General features: G+C 40.2%; 1 long non-coding RNA gene across 1 annotated transcript in view; it reads right to left on the minus strand.

The window, feature by feature from the left end:
• Nucleotides 1–1,544: 1,544 nt before the first annotated feature.
• LOC307184736 overlaps nucleotides 1,545–17,635 on the minus strand; it is a 180,041-nt gene continuing 163,950 nt past the window's right edge. Inside the window, exon 3 of the long non-coding RNA XR_013827815.1 lies at nucleotides 1,545–1,875. This is a non-coding gene — a long non-coding RNA (uncharacterized lncRNA). The remainder of the gene's footprint in view (nucleotides 1,876–17,635) is intronic.

A 17,635-nucleotide genomic window follows, 5' to 3' on the forward strand; every position in this document is an offset into this window, starting at 1 on the left:
TGACCAGAGCAAGTCACACGGCCGCTTCTAACTTTAAGGCAGTAGGGAAGTGCAATTTGACGTTATGCCTGGAAGGAGGAGAATGGACCTATTTGTTAGGAGCCCTAGTAACTACCACGCAACATTGGCAAGAGTTAGGTGAGATGGACACTTGCAGGCATCCTGGTAGCAGTGTAAATCAGCACAGATTCTCTAGAAAGCAAGTTGTGAAAATGTGCGTTAAGGCTCTAAAAGGAAGTTCATTCTCTTCTTCATGTAACCTTCTCTTAGGAAGTAGAAACTTAGACAAAGATTATGAACAAATTGTATGTTGACGCACTCACTGTATATATAAACAAAAAACCAAATAACCAGATTATCCAACAGCAGGGTAATGGTTAAATGAATCAAAGTATCATATGATGGCTAATTCTCTAATGCTTTAAAATGTTGCTTTTTGAAGAGTGTTTAATGACATGGGAACAGGCACATATCAAGGAAAAGTTAAGTGAAGGATAAAAAATTGTACTGTACAACTTAATATAAAATTAAGGTACAAAGAAGAAAGACAAAGGAAGCACAGTGAAGTATTAATGATGGCTATCTCTAGGTGAATGTTATTGTATTCTTTGTTTTTCTCTATTTCTTTAGTTCTCTATACAGATAAGCAAATATTTCTTAGTAATCAGGAAAAAAGATTATTAACATATAGAATCCATGGCAATTTCTGTAATAGTAGAAATTGAAAACATCTAAACTCCATCAATAGGGAGTTGGTTAAAGGAATTATAGTTCAGTCAAATAATAGATTATGATGAAACACTCAAAAATTAAGATATATTTGATCTGTCATGGAACATTTGCTAATATAAATTAAGAAAAAAAGCAAGGTGCAGAAAATCAGATATAGTACACTGCCATTTGTATAAACATGCACACACACACATACACATTTCTGAAAAGAATGCACAAAAAACTAGTAAGAGTGGTTACCTTTTGGTGGTGGAAGCTAGGAGACTGGAGTGCTGATTTATAGCCATGGAAGGGAGACTTTCAACTCTAAGTCCTTTACATTATTTGATTTTTTAAAACCATGTGAGTATATTATTTACCTTGAGTTATATTTTACAAACAAATAATAAACAAATAAATCAGATCCTGGCTCTGGCAGACACATCATAACTACTGGTTACCTTCCCTGCCCTTTTTCTGTCCTTAGACCATTTCACTCAGTGACTCAGTCCTAGGTTGAGCCATAGCTATAGCTTAACAAGGCTTAGGGATTGAGAATGGATTTCATTGATCTGTCTGCCATTCTGAGCATGAGTAACAGAGGGTCCCCCGAGGAGGCTTGACTCAGGCACAGGAAACACAAGTCATCCTTTTACCTGGGCTACAGGCATCTTGCACCCTTCCCAGGGACCCATCTGCTAAAAATACAAAGGCCTTTATTTAGCCGATAGTGAGCATTTCCTGCAAAGAGCTGACATCTTGAGCCCAGGCCTTTGTGTCTGCCCAGGGCTATTTAATTCTTGGGAGTTACTTATAACCGTGGATATTGAGCTGGATCAATCACTGTGGACAACCTCAGGGTCAAACATTCTGAAGAGAGGCTCCAATGCTGATAGAGAAAATTTAGCTCTCAGCTTCCCAAAGCAAGGCATTGGAGAATGGCTTCTTCTAATTCTATGTCCCAGGACAAGCGTGGCGAGATGTAGAAGAGTTTGCTCTTACCTTCTTCTGAGCTTGGACACTATGGCTCTGTAGGCTTCTGCCACACAGGCCTTCTTCTCCCAGTACCTCCAGCAGCATATGTTCCCTCCACCACATCTCTGCTGGGGATGGTCTGTGACAAATGCTACGTATGCAGCAAATCTCCAATCCTGGGAAACAGAACTGAAAAACGATCTCTGCTCGTGTGGAGTTGATGTTCAAGTAGACAAGCACCAGTAATAATAAAAATTCAAAAAATAAGATATCCAGTATGACACAAGTGCTATGGAGTTAAATAAAGCAGAGATATGGCTAGGGAGTGCCAGAGAGAGGCCTCACTCCAAAGGTGAAACCTGAGTGAAGATCTGAAGGCAACAGGGAGGGAGCCATGTGGATACTGGGGAGAGCATGCTTTGTAGAAGTGGCTGAATTTTACACCTACTTCAGCAGAAGATAGAAGTAGACAGCCAGCTGAGGTGCAGGAATAATGTTTTAAAATTTCTGCATTTCAAAATCTTAAAATTTATATTCAAGATCTGCACAGTTATAAGAAATAATCTAAATGTCCAACAGCAGTCATATCATGGTATGAACATGAAATCGATTATGATCTTGTCTCTAAAACCCACGGATTTCGAAGAATATTTTAAATGGTGGGAAAATACACTCAAAATAAAACGTCAGACGGGAAAAGTAGAATGCAAAATTATATTCTAGTTTGTCTTGTTCACTGTGATAAACTAGTGTAGCACCCAAAACAATGCTTGGTACATCACAGATATGTAATAAACAGTAACAAATACCTGTTGATTAAGTTAACTGTTGAATTTAAGCATGACGCAGAAAAAAAAAAAAGCTAGAAGGAACATTATCATTAATGGCTGTTGGCCTTCAATGATGGAATTCTTTTTTTTTTTTTTTTTTTGGTACGCGGGTCTCTTACCGCTGTGGCCCCTCCCGTTGCGGAGCACAGGCTCCGGACGCGCAGGCTCAGTGGCCATGGCTCACGGGCCCAGCCGCTCCGCGGCACGTGGGATCCTCCCGGACCGGGGCACGAACCCACGTCCCCTGCATCGGCAGGCGGACCCCCAACCACTGCACCACCAGAGAAGCCCCAATGACGGAATTCTTGATAATTTTCTGTGGTTTCCAAATTTTCCACATTGAAAAAAAGTGTTGCTTATTTTTTAAAGGATTTGAAAAGATAAGATTACATCTGAGCCCCTCTACCATGGACAAATTTGGCTATATTTGCCCTGAAAAAAATAGTTGCTACAAAAAACCAAAGATCTCTTCACCTAGCCTGAAGTTTCTATCATGAGGAACCTTCTTGGGAAGGCATTATCTAAGAACTTCCACTTATCGAATGCATATTTGGGGGCCAGAAAAAGTGCTATCCCTTTTATATTAGGTGTTCTCAGTTTTGGCTGCACATTAGAATAACCTGGAAACAACACGGCAGACCAGTTAACTTATAGTTTTGGAGGTGGGACCAAGGCATTCAGTGTTTCTTAAAGCTCCCCAGATGATACCAATACGGAACCAATGTTGAAAATGACTGTTTTATGTATGTGTTATTTTATTCTCTGAAGTATTTCAATCCCCAATGTATAGATGAGGAACTGAGTTTCAAAGAGGCAAAGGTCAGTCTGCCCAAGGCCATATGCTAGGAAGTGGGATAGCAGGTGATTTAACTTCAGACCTGATAGAAATCACTTGGCCTGATATTTTTACTTGAAGCAGCTGATACCCAGAGAGGGCGCTGGAAGAACTTACCCCAAGGTTGCTTGTAAGTCAGCACCCAATCTGTGGTTTCTATACCCTGCTTGGAACTCTTCCAACTACTCCTTGTAACTGAGACAGGAAAGATAACAGAAGGGACACACACACACCTGACTGTGAGTTTCTTTTCTGTCCCAAATTCAATAAGAATTCCAAATTTGGAATAGAGATTTCTCCAAAGAAGATATACAAATGGCCAATGGGTACATGAAAAGATGCTCAACATCACTAGTCATTAGGGAAATGCAAATTAAAACTACAGTTAGATATCATGCCTGTTAGAATGGCCATCATAAAAAAGATAAGAGATAACACATGCTGGCATGGATGTGGAGAAAAGAGAACATTTTTGCACTGTTGGTGGGATTGTAAATTGGTGCAGCTACTGTGGAAAACAGTATGGAAGTTCCACAAAAAATTAAAAATAGAGCTACCATAATATCCAACAGTTCTACTTTGGGGAACATATCCAAAGGAAACAAAAACACGAACTTAGAAAGATATATGCACCTCCATGTTCACAGCAGCATTATTTATAATAGCCAAGACATGGAAACAACCTAGGTATACATCAATGGGTGAATGGATACAGAAGTTGTGGTATATACATATACAATGGAATATTATTCAGCCATAAAAAGTGAGGAAATCCTACCATCTGTGACAACATGGATGGACCTTGAAGATATCATACTAAGTGAAATAAGTCAGACAGAGAAAGACAAATACTGTATAATCTCACTTACATGTCGAATTAAAAAAACCCCACGAAAGTTATAGAAAAAAAAATCAGACTTGTAAGTGGTGGAATGGGGGGTGGGGGAAGGAGGAAGGTGGTCAAAAGGGAGAAACTTCCAGTTATAAGATAAATAAGTACTAGGGATGTAATGTACAACATGGTGACTATAGTTAACATTACTACATGACATATATAGGAAAGCTGTAGAAAGAAAGTAGATCCTAAGAGTTCTCATCACAAGGAGACATTTTTTCTTTTCTATTGTATCTATATGAGATGATGGATGTTAACTAAACCTATTGTTGTAATGATTTCATAATATATGTAACCAAACCATCATGCTGTATACCTTAAACTTATACAGTGATGTATATCCATTATTTCTCAATAAAACTGGAAAAAAAAGAATCCTAGGTTTGGTTATATCTAGTTCCACCTTGGTGAAATGCAGGAGCTTCCCTCTCATGCCAATCCATGGCCTCTGGGAATGCAGAGGCCACTCGAGGACGCATGAGAACTTAAATGAGGGCTGTCTGCATGGGGTGGTTGGTTGGGGGCTGAGCACAGTCTTAAGCCCACACAATCATGACTTGATTATTAGGGACCATCTGGCTGATGGTTGGTCATCCCCACTGGTTGTCAGTGACGAAGGTAAGTGGGTACTCTTAGCTGTCATTTGGATCTGCTGGTGAATGGAGTCTGCTATATTCATCAGTCTCACACGGTTGGGTCTCCCTCCTTTTTCCTCAACCTGACTGCCTTTTTTCTAGTCATAGGTGGGAAGATAGATCCATAAGTATTCACTAGAATCATCCTTTTGTTTCCCCTTTTGAAAATTGTTAGAATGGGTTTGTGGCCTCTGTTTTTTGGTACTACAGTGGATGACTCATGCCTTCTGTCAGGAACAGGGTGGAGGGTTCTACAGTGGATGACTCATGCCTTCTGTCAGGAACAGGACAAGGCTTCTGGGTCATACTCATCTTGTCCTACTGACTCAAGGTGCAGAGCAAACATGGAGAGGAAACCAAGATGACTGATAAAGCAATGTGTCCCTGTGACAAAGACAAAAGGCCAAGCGCCTCAGTGTAGGCTTTAAAATGCTTCTTTTTGGCCCCTGGGTGAATACATGTGAAAGTGAACTGGGTGTTATTAATATTACTGCAGCTATTAGCTCGTCTTTAGTCTACCTATATAAAAGCTTGAAAGAAATCTCCTGGCCGGAAGCCTGGGCCTCTAACAATTGATTTCCTTTTCAGGCAGGCCAAAGAATTCCCTTGGAAGGCTGCATAAACCACCAAGCGCTTTGGGCCGGATGGAACACACTGGCACAAACGCAAAAGGTCACCTTGGAGTGGGCCAACCTGGTGAATACCAATGAGCTGGAGCTCCCTGAAACCTCAGCTTATGCATGTCAGACAGCTAACTTCACCATCAGGCCCACGCCTCTGCCTCTGCGGCCCACGCTGACCCAAGTTGAAAGGGTTTGGCTCACTGAGGGACCCCTTCAGAACTGTTCACGCAGGAACCTGTCCATCCAGGGTTCTCAACCTGCTAAAAGCTCTGGCCAAGCCCTTTTGCAAGCTAACTTTTTTCTGCATATAACCATTTACAGATTTTGTTTTACCCTCCTGACATGAGTTAAAACAATAAAGGGGGTTCCTGAAATTGCAGAATCATGGAACACAGCTCTCTTTGCCCTTTCTACAGGCACACCCCCTCCTCTCCACGCAGGAGCCCCCTTAATTCTTCACTGTTCCCAGGGCTTTTTGCCCAGAGTAAACTTCAAAGAAACAGGAACATAAGATCCACATGTCAACAGGTCTATAGAAGACCCTGAGAATCTCACTGGAATGGGAGGCCCAACACCCCCTAAACATTAACTTCTCCACCCCAGTCCCATTGCATTGTCCTAAGCCAGCTGAGAATGTGGTCTTCTGCTAAAATGCACATCTTTCTGGGAAAGGTTCTGCTCCTGGTTCTGTATCAGCTTTTCTTTGGGAGTCTGTCGTGTGTACAGAGACTGCTTGCACTCAAATCCAGGTTGCAGCACTTACTAATGATGTGAACTTGGCCTGTTCTTGAACCTCCCTTGAAGGCCCTCAGTGTTCCCATCAGTAAATGGAAGTTACAGTAATATCTACCTCATAGAGTGTTGTGGGGTTTAATCAGGTCAATCCCTGTAAAACTGTAAAAACAGTGCCTGGCACGTAGCGCTCAATAAATGTACGTATTTTATTCCCTAGGAGTAGGCTTTGATCAGGAGGGGCACTTAGGCAGAATGGGACCCTGCTGCAGAAAAGGGACAGAGAAGAGGGTGAGAAAGGACACAGAAGAAGAAAACTTGAAGCATTGAAACTGAAATGCCATCATGTAACTTGTACTCCTGGTTCTCTTGTAGACAGGTGCACTGACTCTGGTAGAGACAGACACAGAAATGCAGGCGACAGCACAAGGAGGATATAGCACTGACAGGGTGCTAAAGGATGTGTGAGTGGCAAAAACAACACTTTGCCATTTTGAGGGGTTAAATTGGCACTAAAATTATAAACATAATGAATGCTTCTATAGAAATTTGGAAGAATACAAACAAAAAGAAAAAAAATTTTAATCAATATTTCTACTATCCAGTGACCATTCTGATGTATTTCATTCCAATCTTTTTCTTCATGCAGAACTTATATACCTAATATGCATTTTGTACTATTCTATATCCAATTTTAACAATATTGGGATCATATTGTAAACTACTTTTTCCCCACTTAATACAGTTTGAGCGCGTTCCCCTCATTAAATATGGCTTTTAATGGCTACATTATATCATCCTATGGATTCATTTATCCAATTCACTATAAACATTTAGGTTATTTCTAATTCTTCTATTATTATAAATCATGCAGCAATGAACATCTGTGCACATATATGTTTATGTGCATGTCTGGTAACTTCCTTAGGATAAATTCTTAGAAGTGGAATTATTGGATCAAGAGCTATATTCATTTTGAAGAACCTTGATACATATTGCCCTCTTTCTTGTTATGAATGTACATGAACAGGAATGGCACAGCTATAATTCAAGCACCCTTTCTTCCTTCCTCTACTTTCTTTCCTGGACTGAATATTTCTCATCATTGCATACTCATCCCCAGGAAGCCTCCCACTCTCCCACCATTTAGATGTCTCCTTTTTTTTTTTACTCTTATAGCCCTTGCCCTTCGCTTTAATATAGCATTTGGCATACTGGATGCACTTGCTGATTTACATGTATGTCTACCTGGCTGGAACAGAAACACCTTAAAGGTAATCGCTATAGTCTGGCATCCGGCACATAATAGATGGAGTCAATGCAGAGCAAGCACTTGAGGGGGCTGGTGCTCTGTAGGGGCACATATGGTGCACTTCTCTGCTCAAACAGGCCTGCTCCATCACAAGCTCTTTGGGTAATGTGATCCAGAGGAATATTCCCAGCCCTTCTACTGACCTCTAAACCAATGAAAATGCTGACTCAGGGACTATTATTATACCTCTCACAGAAGGCTTATCTACACACAGGATTAAGGGAAATAACCTGCAAGTTTGATTAATAGAAGCCAAGACTCTTGACAGTAATGACCTCTGGTCTGAGGTGTCAGAAGACAAGGGCCTTGAACAGCCCACAGCAGGCCATTAATAGGATCACAGACTCTTCAAGTTGAAAGGAAACTAAGAGACTATCTTGGATTACAGATCAACATACCAGGGTCTAGAGAAGTAGAGATAATAATACTTATACCACAGAGTTGTTCTAAGGATTAAAAGAACAACACACAAAGAAGATATACAGATTGCCAACAAACACATGAAAGGATGCTCAAGATCACTAGTCATGAGAGAAATGCAAATCACAACTACAGTGAGGCATCACCTCACACTGGTCCGAATGGCCATCATCAAAAAATCTACAAACAATAAATACTAGAGAGGGTGTGCAGAAAAGGGAACCCTTTTGCACTGTTGGTGGGAATGTAAATTGATACAGCCACTATGGAGAACAGTATGCAGGGTCCTTAAAAAACTAAAAACAGAACTACCATACGACCCAGCAATCCCACTACTGGGCATATACCCTGAGAAAATTATAATTCAAAAAGAGTCATGTATTACAATGTTCATTGCAGCTCTATTTACAATAGCCAGGACATGGAAGCAACCTACGTGTCCAATGACAGATGAATGGATAAAGAAGATGTGGCACATATATACAATGGAATATTAACAGCCATAAAAAGAAATGAAATTGAGTTATTTGTAGTGAGGTGGATGGACTTAGAGACTGTCATACAGAGTGAAGTAAGTCAGAAAGAGAAAAGCAAATACCATCTGCTAACACATAAATATGGAATTTAAAAAAAAAGGTTCTGAAGAACCTAGGGGCAGGACAGGAATAAAGATGCAGATGTAGAGAATGTACTTGAGGACATGGGGAGGGGGAAGGGTAAGCTGGGACAAAGTGAGAGAGTGGCATGGACATATACACACTACCAAATGTAAAATAGATAGCTAGTGGGAAGCAGCTGCATAGCACAGGGAGATCAGGTCAGTGCTTTGTGACCATCTAGAGTGGGGGGGGGATAGGGAGGGTGGGAGGGAGACGCAAGAGGGAGGAGATATGGGGATATAGGTATATGTATAGCTGATTCACTTTGTTATACAGCAGAAACTAACACACCATTGTAAAGCAATTATACTCCAATAAAGATGTTAAAAATAAATAAATAATAAACGTGGGCAATAATTAAAAAAAAGAACAACACATGTTGAAGTTCTAGTAAAAATCTGGTATATAATATTTATTCAACAAAAGGGTTTCATTCATAAATTAATTCAATCATTCATTTAGCTAATATTTACTGAGCGCCTCTTATGTGCTATTATGGACTGAATTGTGTCATTCCCCCCAAATTTATATGTTGAAGCCCTAACCCCAGTGTGACTGTATTTGAAAATAGGGCTATTAAAGAGGTAATAAGGTTAAATGAGGTCATAAGGATGGAACCCTAATCCGATAGGACTGGTGTCCTTATAAGAAGAGGAAGAGACACTAGAGCATGCTCTCCCTCTCCACACACAGAGGAAAGGCCACTTGAGGACATAGCAAGAAGGAAGCCACCTACAAGCCATGAAGAGAGGCCTCGCCAGAAACCAGTCGTGGCAACACCTTGATCTTAGACATCAAGCCTCCAGAAATACGAGAAAGTAAGTCTGATGTTTATGCCACCCAGTCTGTGGCATCTTGTTATGGCAGCCCAAGTAGACTAATACATGTGCCCTAACCCACCATCTAATGTGTGGTAGTGATTATACCCAGTGTAACTTGTGCTGGGAAAATATAAAAAGACACCTGGGATAAAATGCAACAGTACCCTTTTGATCATTAAGGGGTCTCTATTTTCTCATAATTCAAGGATGTTTCCCAGCTCCAAGTTAGAAAGGCATCCATTCATTACATTCTACAAATTGCCACCTATCCAACGCTGCTGCCCAGTTTTATGACCTGCACAAAAATGTTTGAGAAGGCAGCTTGCTGTCCCGGAAAGAATGAGCACTTCTGAGTCAAGGAGACCCAAGTCTAAATCCTAGACCTGTCACTTACTAGATGTGGGACTTGGGAAGGTCACTTCACTTCTCTGAGTCTTAGTTTCCTCGTCTGTAGAATGGGGTTACTTGTGTATACTGTAGTGAGCATTTTAATGACCCCCAAATATGTCCAATGCTTCAGTCCCCAGAACCTGTGAATATGTTACCTTACGTGACAAAAGGGACTTGGCAGATGTGATTAAGTTAAAGACCTTGAGAGGAAGAGATTATCCTGCATTATCGGTGGGGGTGGGGAGGTGTTGGAGGGGGAGGGTCAATCTAATCATATGAATCCCTAAAAGCAGAGAAATTTTCTTGGCTGTTGTCTGAGACAGTGTGGCAATGGAAGCATGCCAGAGATAGCAGCATGAGGACTTGAACCACTATGGCTGGCTTTGAAGGTGCAGTAGGGTCTTTATAAACCAAGGAATGTAGGCTGTCACTAGAAAGCAGAAAAGACAATGCAGCAGATTCTCTCCTAGAGTCTCCAGAAAGGAGTGCATCCCTGTCGACCTCTTGACTTCAGTCCCGTGAGACCCTGTTGGACTTCTGACCTACAGACGTAAAGATAAATTTGTGGTTTTTTAAACCACTACATTTGTGGTACTTTGTTACAGCAGCTATAGGAAACTCATACAACTTTATATGACTGTTGTAAGTTTCAAAAGAGAACATGTGCTTGTCACCTAGGAGGACCACCACACAGGCTCATTCATGGTCCTTTGAAGGAGGTCAGGAGATCATTACTGAAAAGAAATGCTGTTTATAATCGAACGTCTTATAAGGAAGCAAAGGAATCTATAAACAAGAGTCCCTTAACTACAGATGACGAATGTGTGCTTGTATCCGTTCTCCACTCTCCTCTTCTCACTATTTATTTCAATCAGCAGCAGTTAGCTGGCACAGACTCCTCTCCCTATGGCCAACCAAGGGCCTGGCTGACAATCCCAACTGGTCTCTACCTTCCTGTCTGGCGACACGTCCTCTCCATTCACCCCACTGAAAGCAGACTCCCTAATGGATTTTTTTATGCCTTGGCATACACATGGGCCTATGTCATACACACAGCCTTGGGTTCAAATTTTGTTGCTGCCATTTCCTGGTGGTATGTCCTTGGGCAACCATTACACCTCCTTGAGTCCTAGATTTCTCGTTTGAGAATTAAAGGTAACTCCTACTTTATATGGTTGGTCAGAGCAGGAAAAGAGATACGTTTGCAAATTGCTTAATACAGTACCTGTCACATAGAAGTTGTCAGTAAATGGATTAATTTATCCAAAATAAATAAAAGAACAATAACTAAATAAATATGTATGAATATACACACATAAGAAATATATTTATCGATATAATATTATATATAAAATCATATATAAAACATATACATATGTAAACATGTAAACATATGTATACAAATACACATATATAAATGTATGTACCACACACCAAATAAGATCTAGAGCTTGTCTTCAAATTTTTCCCAGTCCAGTGGGGACAAGACAGGTAAGTGTAGTAAGTGCTAAAACAGGAGGAAGTACCGAGTACTGTGGGTTCATGGGGGGAGATGCGACTAACCCAGTTTGTGTGCTCAAGGAAGGCTTCTGGATAAAGTCACTTCTCAACTGAATCTTCCAGGATTAACAAAAATTGGGTAGGTAAAAGATAGAGGGAATAAATATTATATGAAGATAGACAATCAAGCATAAAGACCTAACATAAGAGAGAACACACACAGAAATCAAGAAATGAACACAATTTAATATTGCAGAGTTGGAAAGAAGAAGTGTAGAGAAATTACTTACTGATGCAATTGTTATGTATAGGTTTGTACCCATATTATTGTTAATACCTTTGCATTAGTACATAGCCTATTCCCCTCCCCCACTGCTAAGGAAAATTTTGGTTGCCACTCAGCCCTGTCCTGAGACTCAATGGGAAGATCGAAGTAATCAGTGGAGTAGAGAAATGCTGAAGAAGGTAGAGAATAATTTCCCAGAAGAGATGAGAACTTAAGAGGAGGGGAAAATTAGTGATGACGGGCAGAAGTCCTCCAGCTTTTGTGTTTTCTTAAGAAGCTGTAGTAAAGATTTAAATTAGTTTCAATTTTTCCAACTATTAGTTCTTCGAATTTGATTCCATGCCAAGAGTAGACTTTGCACGGCCCGGTTTTATACAGTTTTCACATATACATTTAAATCCGAACGAACCTTCTCCAGCCAGACTATTTTATTTATTGTTCCTTCAAAATACCTATCTCTAACCCTTTACTTATGCCATTTGCCCTGCCTGGAATGCTTTCCCTACTTATCTAAATCTCTCCCATTCTTCAAGGCCTAGCTTATGCTCCACGTGTGCCATAAAAGCTGTCCCAGCACCGAGGAAGCCCCTTTGATGAATTTAAGGCATTTGTTGTCTGAATTGTAGACTTTAGTGCTTATCTTCCAGAAAATCTTCACAAAAACATCAAAGGACAATATAGAAGAAAATGCATCACCCTTTAAGACCACTGCCCTAAAGGAGCAATTATTTACACACAATCCCTTCCAATCCTTAATTATGGGTATAGATCATCAACAATATTGCAACCATGGTAGGAATTTTGATTTCATCTCTTAATTTTCTGCCTTTCAATGTCAGTGACATTTCTGTGTTTAGAGTGCACATCCCCTCTACTTTTCTGGCTTTCATAGAGCATAGGGTCTTATAAAGTTGTAATTTTAAATCTGTAGAAGACAGCAGTGTCTCAAATAGAGAAGATGCTCAATAAATGTTCATACTCCTTTTGAGCAGCTTACAGCTCCCTAGAGAAGGGCTGCATCATTTTTTTCCTTTCAAATCTCCCCCAAAACTTAACAAAGGTCACAAACTCAAACACTTCTAGGAGTCAAGCAGATTTTGTAAATAAATAAAATAAGCTGGGTGTAGGATGATACTGACAGTCTCAATAATGTGCTGGAAGTGGTGTTACCAGCTTGCAAGAGCCAGTTGTTACACTGTCAGGACTTTTACGAGCCAGGTTAAACAAAGCTTTTATCAACTTACCACTACATAAATTACATTAAAAACAGAGGTAATACACTCTCAAAAGTCATCACTTCCTAATTATTTTACTAAATGGTGCTCTTATTTATGCTTTTGAGGTTGTTTGTGACTATTGTTTCTGTATCATGGAAATGCTACACTGTGTGTTCCTGTATATCTCTTCCCAATTTTTCATTCAGTGATGTCAAGTTGGCAGGTTGAAATTGGCTATGGTGGGAGTTTAGACAATACACAAATTAGCAAATGCTACAAATCAGGGCTCGGTTTATTGTTTTGTTGATTTTCTAGACTGAAGAAAATGATGGCAGAAATGTCATTCATGAAGATAAAACGAAATTGTGATATGTTTACAACTGTTACATAGCGAACAGCACAAAAAATTGAGGAAACAGTCTTCTAGTATTCAAAACCTAGTATGTGATTCAGCAAAGAAATCACTCATGTCACTGAAGAACAAGTGAAGTTTTTCAATGCTAGACAAAATACAGGATGTCCAGTTAAATTTGAATTTCAAATCAACAAGAATATTTTTAGCATAAGTATATCTGAAATATTGTTCAGAACATACTTATACTAAAATTGTATTTGTTTATCTAAAATTCAAATTTAACTGAGCCTTCCATATTTTTATTTGTTAAATCTGGCAACCCTAGACATGTATCTTCATTGTTTCACTTTCATCTTACATGTTAAAATAAACAAAAATATCAACAAATATTCATTTGGAGCTAAACTTGTTTGTCAGTTGTAACCATAGGTTGGCTACGGGTAAGACAGTTTGATAAAAATCAATGAAGCAATCCTGTGAGAATCAATTGGTATATGAAGTTGATAATAAAGAATATTGTATAACATTATCATTTATAAGTTTTATGTTATACATCCTTTATATCAGTAAAACGTATAACAAATTTTTGTGTGTATATACACATACATATGCACACCTTAATAATTTTTGGAGAGATGGTCATTAAATGTTCATCAGCAAACCACTGGAGACACTGAGATGGTGATAAACCTTTCTTTGAGAATGCATACAAATTCCTTTTAAACACTGTCCTTCCAAACAAAACTTCTTCACCCCACCCTCCTCCAATTGCCACTTTGCTGTGTCAGACCTAGGACTGGTCAAGGTCAGGGCCCATTTGAACAATAACAGCAAAATTCACACTATTGAGAAATCAATCCCCTCTGAAGCAGCTAAACACAGCAACTGAAATAAGTTATCTCCCTGCTCAAAGACTAAGTTAAAAAAGAACCAAGAAGGAGGATCATTCCTCCCTAACCCCACACCCTCTTTTTGAGTCTCATCCAACCATCTGGACTATTGTATACCACACCCATCTCCACCCAACTACCCATTCAAGCTGAGGAGGCATCTCTGGGTGCCGTCAGGCCCCAACAAACAGAATCATAACCATAAGCAGATAGCACTCCCATTCTTGCCAGAGTGCTGTTCGTCTTGGGAAGACTGATGCGGTTGGTGAGCCTGCCTAGTTATGCTTCTGCTGCTATTCTCTCTGACTGGAGGCCACCTGGACCTTGTTTTGGACAGTCGTGGGGCCCAAGATGGCCCTGGAATGAAGAGTCCCTCTGAATCAACCTGGTTAAACACACAAGAGCAGGAAGCATGTCAGTGAGGCAACATCTTTTGACTGTCTCATCCCCAGAAAGGCAGATTAGTCAGGGCAGAAAAGAAAACAAGCTGGGCCTCCAATCCAGATGCCTGGAAAGAGCCAGGGGCTCCAGGCAGACCGGGTTTCCACCTTCCAGGGATTGCTCAGCTCCCACTTGGTTCTCTTGCCACACACTTGCTTTGTGTTAGTAACAAGACAGAATCAACAAACTTCAGTACAAGGAATACTCAGTTGCTTATTTTATGGGTAGTATCTGTCTATTTCTCTCTCTCTCTCTCTCTCTCAAATAAACAAAGACACAATAGAAAAAAAACAAAGAAAGGAAATAAAAAGAAAAAAACAGAATCTATTATTTGGGTGTAACTGCAGTATTAAACACCCCCATTGATACAGTCTCAACTCTAAATCTATGTCCTAGGCCAGCATTTTCCAAAGTGTGTTCAGACAGATGTTTATAGAAAAATGGGGGAAGAATTCCATGGTCAAATAAGTTTGGCTATTGCATGTTTAAAGTTTTAATTAAATTTCTTTGCAGCAGAACTTCTCAGAGCCTTTAATATACAGATATGCTTTGGGAATCTATTCACCAGAGTAAAGTTCACCACATTTTCCAAATTTATTTGAGTAAAGAACCCCCTCTTGAAACCATGTAACTCGGATTGGGACTTGAACCCACGCACCGGGACTCAAACTGAGCCAAAACCCAGAGTGGGACTTGAACCCATGGTCTTTTAACTGAGATCACACACCTGGTCTCAGGACTTAATGAAGCTCGGGTTCTTAATGTCTCATCACAGAAAGAATTCACTGAGAGACAAAATGATAGGTAAGAAGTGGATTTATTTAGAGAGAAACATTCCACAGACAGAGTGTGGGCCATCTCAGAAGGCAACAGTGGCACCGGGGTATAGGGTTGTCAGTTTTTATAGGAGTGGGTAATTTCATAGGCTGAGTGGAAGGAGTATTCCAGCTATTTTGGGGAAGGGGAGGGGATTTCCAGAAATTGGGCCACTGTCCACTTTTTGACCTTTATGGTTGGCCTTGGAACTGTCTTGGCACCTGTGGGTATGTCATTTAGCTTTCTGATGTGTTACAATGAGCGTATACTGAGGCTCAAGGTCTAGTGGAAGTTGACTCGTCCACCATCTTGGACCTATTGCGTTCTAATTAGTTCATGTCAAGTCCTATGGCTATGTCATTCTTTTAAAGGTTGTGCCCTACCCCCCTCCCTCCTGTTTCACTTTCCATGGAGTATCTTACAGAACCATGTCCCATGGAAGAGACTTTACAAAACCCTTAGGCTCTAGGTATTTTCAATAGCTTCTCATTAATCAACAATAGACTGATACTCATATTTCCATGACTTTATTCACCTACTCTCTTCTCTCATCCTCAACTATTAAAGGATTTCTCTTTCTTCAAGGCCCTTTGGGTGCTCTCAGAACCCCTACATAATTCCCTTCTGTCCTTTTTTGTTCAAACAAGACTGTCTTGGTACCAATGCCATTATCATTACTACCAGCTCCTAGAAGGCAGCTGGTCTTGGTGGGGAGGACCTGGATTAAAAGCCACATGGTCTGAAGTCAAGGTCTTGCCCCAAATGACCTTAGTCAGTCTACTTTACCTTTTAGAGGCTCAGTTTCCTTTTATGTAAAGTGGGAATAATAATATTTTTGTCACACATTCATGATGAGGATCTCATGAAAGGGTTTCATGAAAGTGCTTTATTATCATAACGTGAAACTGAAAAATTATCATTAGCCCCATTTTTCCTAAATTTCTCTGACCACAGGAATCACCTAGGGCAGAACTGGACCCTACCCGGCTCTTTGGTGGAGCTAAAGGTGGACTCCAGGAGGGCTCATGGCGAGGAGTACTTCCCAGAACTTCTGCTGCCAGTGTCCTTGTCCCTGTGGTGAGTCACAACCACCCCCTGCCTCTGCAGGAGACCCTCCAACACTAGCAGACCCTTATTGATTAAAGAAGTTTCCTGCAATGACTCCTAACAGCAGTACTTGTACTGAGGAACAACACTGCCTACATGCATAACATATTAAGAATATACTGAGAGGGCAGACAGCAGAAGCAAGAAGAACTACAATCTTGCAGCCTGTGGAACAAAAACCACATTCACAGAAAGACAGACAAGATGAACACGCAGAGGGCTATGTATTAGATAAAGGAATGAAATAAAACCCCACAAAAACAAGTAAATGAAGTGGAGATAGGCAACCTTCCAGAAAAAGAATTCAGAATAATGATAGTGAAGATGATCCAGGACCTCAGAAAAAGAATGGAGGCAAAGATCGAAAAGATGCAAGAAATGTTTAACAAAGACCTAGAAGAATTAAAGAACAAACACCTAGAAGAATTAAAGAACAAACAAACAGAGATGAACAATACAATAACTGAAATGAAAAATACACTAGAAGGAATAAATAGCAGAATAACTGAGACAGAAGAATGGATAAGTGACCTGGAAGACAAAATGGTGTAATTCACTACTGCGGAACGGAATAAAGAAAAAAGAATGAAAAGAAATGAAGATAGCCTAAGAGACCTCTGGGACAACATTAAATGCAACAACATTTGCATTGTAGGGGTCCCAGAAGAAGACAAGAGAGAGAAAGGACCCGAGAAAATATTTGAAGAGATTATAGTCGAAAACTTCCCTATCATGGGAAAGGAAATAGCCATCCAAGTCTAGGAAGCGCAGAGAGTCCCAGGCAGGATATACCCAAGAAGAAACACGCCGAGACACATAGTAATCAAATTGGCAATAATTAAAGACAAAGAAAAATTATTGAAAGCAACAAGGGAAAAATGACAAATAACATACAAGGGAACTCCCATAAGGTTAACAGCTAATTTCTCAGCAGAAACTCTACAAGCCAGAAGGGAGTGGCATGACATATTTAAAGTGATGAAAGGGAAGAACCTACAACCAAGATTACTCTACCCAGCAAGGATATCATTCAGATTCGACGGAGAAATCAAAAGCTTTACAGACAAGCAAAAGCTAAGAGAATTCAGCAGCACCAAACCACTCTACAACAAATGCTAAAGGAACTTCTCTAAGTGGGAGACACAAGGGAAGAAAAGGACCTACAAAAACAAACCCATAACAATT

This window comes from Stenella coeruleoalba (genome assembly GCF_951394435.1).
Source record: "Stenella coeruleoalba genome assembly, chromosome: 3".
Taxonomy (NCBI): domain Eukaryota; kingdom Metazoa; phylum Chordata; class Mammalia; order Artiodactyla; family Delphinidae; genus Stenella; species Stenella coeruleoalba.